The sequence below is a fragment of the Nannospalax galili genome, unplaced genomic scaffold (assembly GCF_000622305.1).
Source record: "Nannospalax galili isolate Female #2095 unplaced genomic scaffold, S.galili_v1.0 scaffold179, whole genome shotgun sequence".
NCBI lineage: Eukaryota > Metazoa > Chordata > Mammalia > Rodentia > Spalacidae > Nannospalax > Nannospalax galili.
Genome location: NW_008342627.1, coordinates 1254321 through 1261441, shown reverse-complemented (window position 1 = coordinate 1261441; position 7121 = coordinate 1254321). Strand labels below are relative to the sequence as shown.

The 7121-nt window shown below is 44.6% G+C and overlaps 1 non-coding gene across 1 annotated transcript; it reads left to right on the top strand.

Moving 5' to 3' along the window:
* Positions 1–440: 440 nt before the first annotated feature.
* LOC115071335 lies at positions 441–631 on the top strand. The gene has a single exon (XR_003850423.1). It is a non-coding gene; the product is annotated as a U2 spliceosomal RNA (small nuclear RNA).
* Positions 632–7121: the final 6490 nt, after the last annotated feature.

Below are 7121 nucleotides of genomic sequence, written 5' to 3'. Positions count from 1 at the left end.
ATGTGTACAAGTGTGTGTCCCAGCATTTTGTGGAGGTCAGAGGTCAACTTTGGAAAGTTCTCTCCTTCTACCACATGGGTCCCAGGGATCAAACTCTGGTCATCAGGTTTGACAGCAAGTGCCTTTACCTGATGAGCCATTTTGCTGGGCCCTGCAGCTTAACTGTATAAAAGATAAAATGGGGTTGGGAACTTGGTCCTCTGGACTCAGTTGAGAAAGTATTTGCCTAGTGTGCATAAGCTCTAAGTTATTTGGTATGATGTACACGACTGTGCTGGATAGCTTTAATGTCATCTTGACATTGGGAAATTACCTCCGCAGGACCAGCGTGTGGCCATGTCTGTGGGGCATCTTTTTGATTGTTGAGTGAGGGCCCAGCCCACCGTGGGTGGTGCCACCCCTGGGCAGGTGGGCCTGTGTTGCATAAGAAAGCAGGCTGAATCGCTTCTCGGCCTTTTGGCTAAGATCAAGTGTAGTATCTGTTCTTAGCAGTTTAATATCTGATACATCCTCTATCCAAGGACAATATATTAAATGGATTTTTGGAACTAGGAGTTGGCATAGGAGCTTGCTCCGTCCACTCCACGCATTGACCTGGTATTGCAGTACCTCCAGGAATAGTGCACCCCTTTTATAAGCTGTTATAAAAAAGAAAAGCTATATAGTCGATGAGTATTAAGAATGAGAAATTGGGGCTGGAGAGATGGCTCAGTGGTTAAGAACACTGGTTGTTCTTGCAGAAGACCCAGGTTCGAATCCCAGCACCCTCATGACAGCTAACAACTGTCTGTAACGCCAGTCCTAGGGGATCCGACAGCCTCTTCTGACCTCTGCGGGCATTGCACAACATGGGTACACTTACCTACATGCAGGCAATACGTGCATACACATAAAATAAAAAATAAATTAATTTAAAAAAAAAGAATGAGAAATTGGGGCTGGGAGTGGTGGCAAGTCAAGGAAAAGAGAGAGAGAGAGAGAGAGAGAGAGAGAGAGAGAGAGAGAGAGAGAGAGAAAGAAAGAGAAAGAAAGAAAAAAAAAAAGAAAAAAAGAAAGAAAGAAAGGAAGGAAGGAAGGAAGGGAGTGAGGGAAGGAAGGAAGGAAGGAAGGAAGGAAGGAAGGAAGGGAAAGAAAGAGAAAGAAAGAAAGAGAAAGAAAGAGAGAAAGAAAGAAAGAGAAAAAAAAAAAAGAAAGCAGGCTGAGCAGGGGCCAGGGGAGCAAGCCTGTAAGCAGCATTCCTCCATGGCCTGTGCTCCAGCTCCTGCCTCTAGGTTCCTGCCCTGAGTTCCTACCTTGGGCTCCCTGATGAGCTGTGACCCAGGAGATGTAAGACAAATAAACCCTTTCCTCCCCAAGTTGGTACTGGTCAGAGTGATTTGTCACAGCAATGGAGAAACAAACTAGGATGATGCCTGTAACCCCAGCACTCAGAAGGCGAAGGATGAGACATTCAAGTCAGCCTCTGACATAGGGAGTTCAAGGCCAGCCTGGAATACATGAAACCCTGTCTCAAAAAAACAAATAAATGATGTGGATTGGTATGTGGAAAGATGAACAGGTATGTAGTCATCTAATAAAGCAGGCATGGCAGAATGTTAATCAATAGCCAGTGGGCGATGAACACATGACTGAGCCAGCACTTGGCACATTTGTAACATTTCATAATAAAATTCTGGGAAGTGATTTTTATTATCAAGTATCAAGTCAATTAAAATAGCCTGTTCTTCATCAGCTGGCTGATGATCTCAGCGGCTTATCTCTAACAAGGACTCTTACCATGCTCAGATTTGGCTGGTTGTTGTTCTGTTTATTCCTATTCTTACACCCTTATAATTAACACTATTGAACATGATGTTGCAGCAGCCAGAGTTATCCAGGGCCAGCAAACAGCCTCACACACAGGCTTCAGACTTCCTGGTGGGATGACTCATTATCCACACAAAGATGCAAGCCTGTAGGGTTGCCTTCGAATGACTAACTTAAATGCGCCGGTGATTTTGAGTTGGGATTCAGTCAGAAGCCAAACTTGGATCTGTTTTCCATGTGCTCTAAGTCAAGCCAAGATTTAGAGCATTATTCTTTTTAAAAAAGTCTTTAAATTATGTGTACGTATGTGTGTCTGTATCGGTACATCTTTCATGTGCAATGGTCATGAAAGTCAGAAGAGGGTGTTGGATCCCCTGGAGCTGAAGTAGGAGGTGCTTGTGAGCTGATGTGGGTCTTGGGAACCTGGGTCCTCTGGAGCAGCAAGTGCTCTTAACTGCTGAGCCATCTCTCACTAAAACTACTCCTTGAGGTTCTGGATTTCTTTTTTTCTTTCTTTTTCATATAAGATTAATAGTAGATAAAGCTGAGTCAAAGTAAAATCAGAAATGGCTCTGAGTTCTGAGCAGTGAGATCTTTCTGAGCTCACTTTTCCCATGCTGTCACCATGGGTGCCTAGGGGTAGGTGGCAATGGAGTGTTCATGGCTGCTTTCCTGTGTCTGTAATTCTTTTCATTCCTGTTAATCATAATTTTGAGTTCTCTATCATTGTGTCTTTTTCACAGGTCTGTGCTTTTTTATTTATAATGCTGATTGTTTTTTGAGGCTAGCCTCAAACTTACTATGTAGCCAAAGATGACCTTGAACTCTGGGTCCTCCTTCCTCCAGCTCCTGAACATCGAACCTCCTACTGGAAAGGCCCAGACCCAGGTCCTCCTGAGAGACAAAGTTGAGACGAGGAGCTTTAAATTGACTGAGAGGTTAAGTAGGTGGTTTGGGCCAATGAGCTTTTAAAGCCACAAAGGTGAGACTGTGCGATAATTTCTCCAGATGTAAAGAAAAGCTTTCAGGTCTGCTTTGGATCCAAGTGATATCAAGAGAGACTCAAAAAACTATGAAAAAAATCAAGTTTATAATTTTGCTCTGCAAAATCCCAGCTACTTCATAAAGATCACACATGTATCACACACACACACACACACACACACACACACACACACACACACACACATACCTGCAGGAATGTGGAATGAAGTGATTTCCATTACTGCTCATGAAGGTTCAGGGTCCATGTAAACAAACCACGCTTGGTCCATTGACATCAGACATGAGCAGGTCACTTGCTTTGACAAAAAAAATTGAAAGAAAGAAAAATAGTCAAACAGGGATTGATGGAGAACACTTCCAAGTGAAAGCTTTGTAAGAGTCATCATAAGATCCTGCCACAGATCTCTCTCTGCCTAAGCAGAGGTCGTCCAGATCAAGGCAGATTGTTCAGCATAGGTCCCAATGTAAAGAGCACACTGAGATAAAGCAACACTATCCTGTAGCCAAGATGAGACATAACTAGGAAACAGGCCTTTGCTGTAGTAAGAAATAAACAAAATAACAGTCCATTTTCCAAAGTCCCTTGAACCAGCACACAATCAGCTGCAGATTAAGAGGACAGTGGACCCCAGCCAGAGTCTGCCAGTCCTGAGACTCTCCTGCCCCAAATTCTGTAAGTCTAGTGTTAATCTAGCTCTCTCACACATCCAAGCTCAAAGTTCAGAGTAGGGAATGATAAAGAGCCAAGTTTGTCCAGTGCCCTGTAGACATGACAAGATCATATGCCTGATAAGCTTTAAAATAAACACCATGTAAAATGTAGAGATGAACCCATATACAACCTTTGCTGAGAAAGAGATAAAGGACCTGGTGGGAAAGAGAGGACCTGGATGATGTACGAAAGTGGTGCTTGCCTTTGACCCAGCACTCAGGAAGCAGAGGCAGGCAGATCTCTCAGAGGCCAGCCTGCTCTATATAATGAGTTCCAGGCCAGCTGGGGCTACAGGGAGAAGAGAGGAAAAAAAAAAGGAAGCAACATAACAGAAGGCAGTGGAGGACTCAGGTCATTAAAATGATGCCGTGGCCAGGTTCAAAGTAGACCAACGGCCCACGCCATACTGTTTACATTTAACAATTTAAAAATAGAAATATGCTATAGAATTTGTTCTGGAAATTAGAAAAGCATTCTCCCATAGTATCTCTTCATTAGAAAAAAAAGAAAAATTACAACATGGAAAAAATTATAACGTGGTCATGGGATTGAGCGACAGTAAAAGTTTCTTCTTTTTAAAACTAGAAATTGGGAGGTAGAAGATCATCGTTCAAGGTCATTTTTGTCTATATAGTGAGTTCAAGGCTGGGCCACATGAGCTTGTCTACTAATTCATTCTCTTTCTCTCTCTCTCCCCTCTCTCCATGAAGGATGGATGGCAACCATTCAAATGCTGGGGGGGACTGCTGGACTGATAGCACTTACTTTTCCTTCATTTTCTCCACCCCGTCTCTCTCTCTCTCTCTCTCTCCCCCTCTCTCCCCCTCTCCCCCCACCCCCTCTGTGTGTGCAATGCCTTCAGAGACCAGAACTCTAGTTCTGACAATCCCAGAGAGGGCACTGAATCACCAGAAGGAAAAATATCTTAAAATACAAATAAAAAGAGTCGGGCGTGGTGGCGCATGCCTGTAGTCCCAGCACTTGGGAGGCAGAGGCAGGCGGATCTCTGTGAGTTCAAGGCCAGCCTGGTCTACATAGTGAGTTCCAGGACAGCTGGGGCTACAGGGAGACCCTGCTTCAAACAAAGAAACTAACAAACAAACCAGCTGCAATGAGAAAAAAAAAATGGAAAATACAAATAAAAAGGAAGAGAATTGTCCTGGCGTGGTGGCTCATGGGTAGAAGCTCTGGAGAGTGCATGCCTGAGGACCTGAGTTTGAGCCCCAGAACCAGCCTTCACACTTGAACACATACACACTGTACACACAAGCATACATAATATATATGTGTATATAAAACTAGAAGTAGGACTAGAGAGATGGCTCAGTGGCTTAGAGCACTTACCCTGCAACACTGAGGATGGGAATTTGGATCCCAGCACATGTAACAAACCAGGTGTCCCCATGAATGCATCAAATTCCAGCTCTGAGGGGTAGAAACAGAAGGGTCATTAGAGCTTCCCAGCTTGAAGCCCAACTGAGACCAAGCTGTTTCGGAGGAATAGGCAGAGGAGGACCCTCCTCCAGTGTCAGGTGCAGGCACACACACATGTGCTTACAGTTACACAGAGAGATACACACATAACCTAAAAATTTTTTTATCTGTTATTTTTATTTTTTATGTATGAATGCATTGCCTGCATGTGTGTAAGTGCATCCATGTCATGCAGTGCCCACAGAGGTCAGAAGAGGGCATCAGATCCCCTGGAACTGGAGTTATGGATGGTTGTTAGCTTCCATGTGGGTGCCGGGAATTGAACCCAGGTCCTCTGCAAGAGAAGCCAGGGCTCTTAACCACTGAGCCATCTCTCCAGCCCCTAAAATAGCTTTTTTTTTTTTTCATAAGGGAAGAGAATTGTACACAAACTAAAGGGGGGGCGGGGCTCATGGCAGTAGAAAGAGAAAGGGAGGGTGGGTGCAGGAAGCTTTGTAAAGAAGGCTGACCAAGCCTTTGGCTGCAGCCTTCCCTCACACCAAGGTAATTTCGGACCATTTCAGTGCTTGAAGTAGCTACTTCCTTCACGCCTCAGACACAAGCCATACTCTCCTCCCTACTGAGCTCAGCCTCTGCTCCCCTTCTGGGTCCTGTGGGCACACCCTCACTTGTGCACACCCCGTAGAAAACATGGGGCTTTGTGCACCACAGTTGTAGTGCTTCTCAGATGCCCACCTGGGCACCATGCTGCCGCCGCTTCTGTTCTAACCCCCGCTGCTTCTGCATCCCTGTTCTGAGGATCCCACGCCACTTGGTTGGCCACACTACAATTCTGAGCACTGCAATTCGTGCCTCTTGGAGAAGATTCCCCACTCCTCACTGGTCTTTTTTTAGTTTTGTCCTTCTCTTCAATCCGTTCCATTGGACCAGCCTCCAAGGGCTTCATCCTGGCAAGTGCTCTATCCCCAAGCTGCAACCCCAGCCCTACCATGCTCTCGTAAAAATGCAATTCTCTGCTGGGCGTGGTGGCGCACGCCTTTATCCCAGCACTCTGGAGGCAGAGACAGGCGGATCCCTGTGAGTTCTAGGCCAGCCTGGGGCTATAGGGAGACCCTATCTCAAAAAAGGCAAAAAAAAAAAAAAATGCAAATATGCAAAGTAAGGACGGTTGTTATTAAGTGCAGCACATGCATGCGATGCCTGTGGAGGCCAGAAGAGGATGTTAAATTACTGGGAACTGGACTTCTGGATGGTTGTTAGCTGCCATGTGGGTGCTAGGAACAGAACCCAGGTCCTCTGCAAGAGTGGTCGGTGCTCTTAACTGCTGAGACATCTCTCCAGCCCCAACTAGTCTTATTGTTAACTATAATAGTAATAGTATTATTTTGAAAATATTTTATATATTACAAGAGAAAGAGAAAGTATATAACTATGATAATGTTAAAGATAAACTCTCCATACACACACACACACACACACACACACACACACACACACACACTTTCCTTTAATGCTAAATTTGAATTGGAAATATCAGTATGAGCCTGTGATTTTAAAACATTTCCAGAAATCTGCTGTTCCTAGCTGTGTCCACTGAAAAGGCCAGGGCACACACAGCTTGTGGCCTTTAAATACCATTTCCCATTCAAAAGCCAAGGTTCCCTGGAGAAATGAGTAATTTCAGGTTTTGACTATAAACAGACAGCTCTGTGCCTCCCCACAGATGTAGGGAAGACCACCACATTCAAATGAAGCATCATGTATTAGGTGATGAGGACCTAGGGGGTAGGTAAATCAGAAGCAATTAATTTGTAAAATCAGCATGCCTACTTATTTTAGAAAGTGAACTTGTAATGCTAACTACTCTTGCCTTTACTTCTTCACATCTCCTATTCATAATTCAAAGACTTTCTTTTCCCCTTAGAGAAGAGTTATGCAATCTGGGAGTCTCTTAGATAGACCCACTGAAGGGGTACTCCAATTGCCTCACCCTGCGTCCCTGTTCAGCATGGAAGAAGCCAGAGCAGTCTGCGTCCCAATTCCCTATTGGCAATTTTGGTAATCCCTTCAGAGGATGGTGTGATAAGAATAGGAGGTAGGAATTGGCTAGGCAGTTAGGGTAAAAAGACCCCAAAGAAAAGTGCAAACTGGATGCTAACATTTG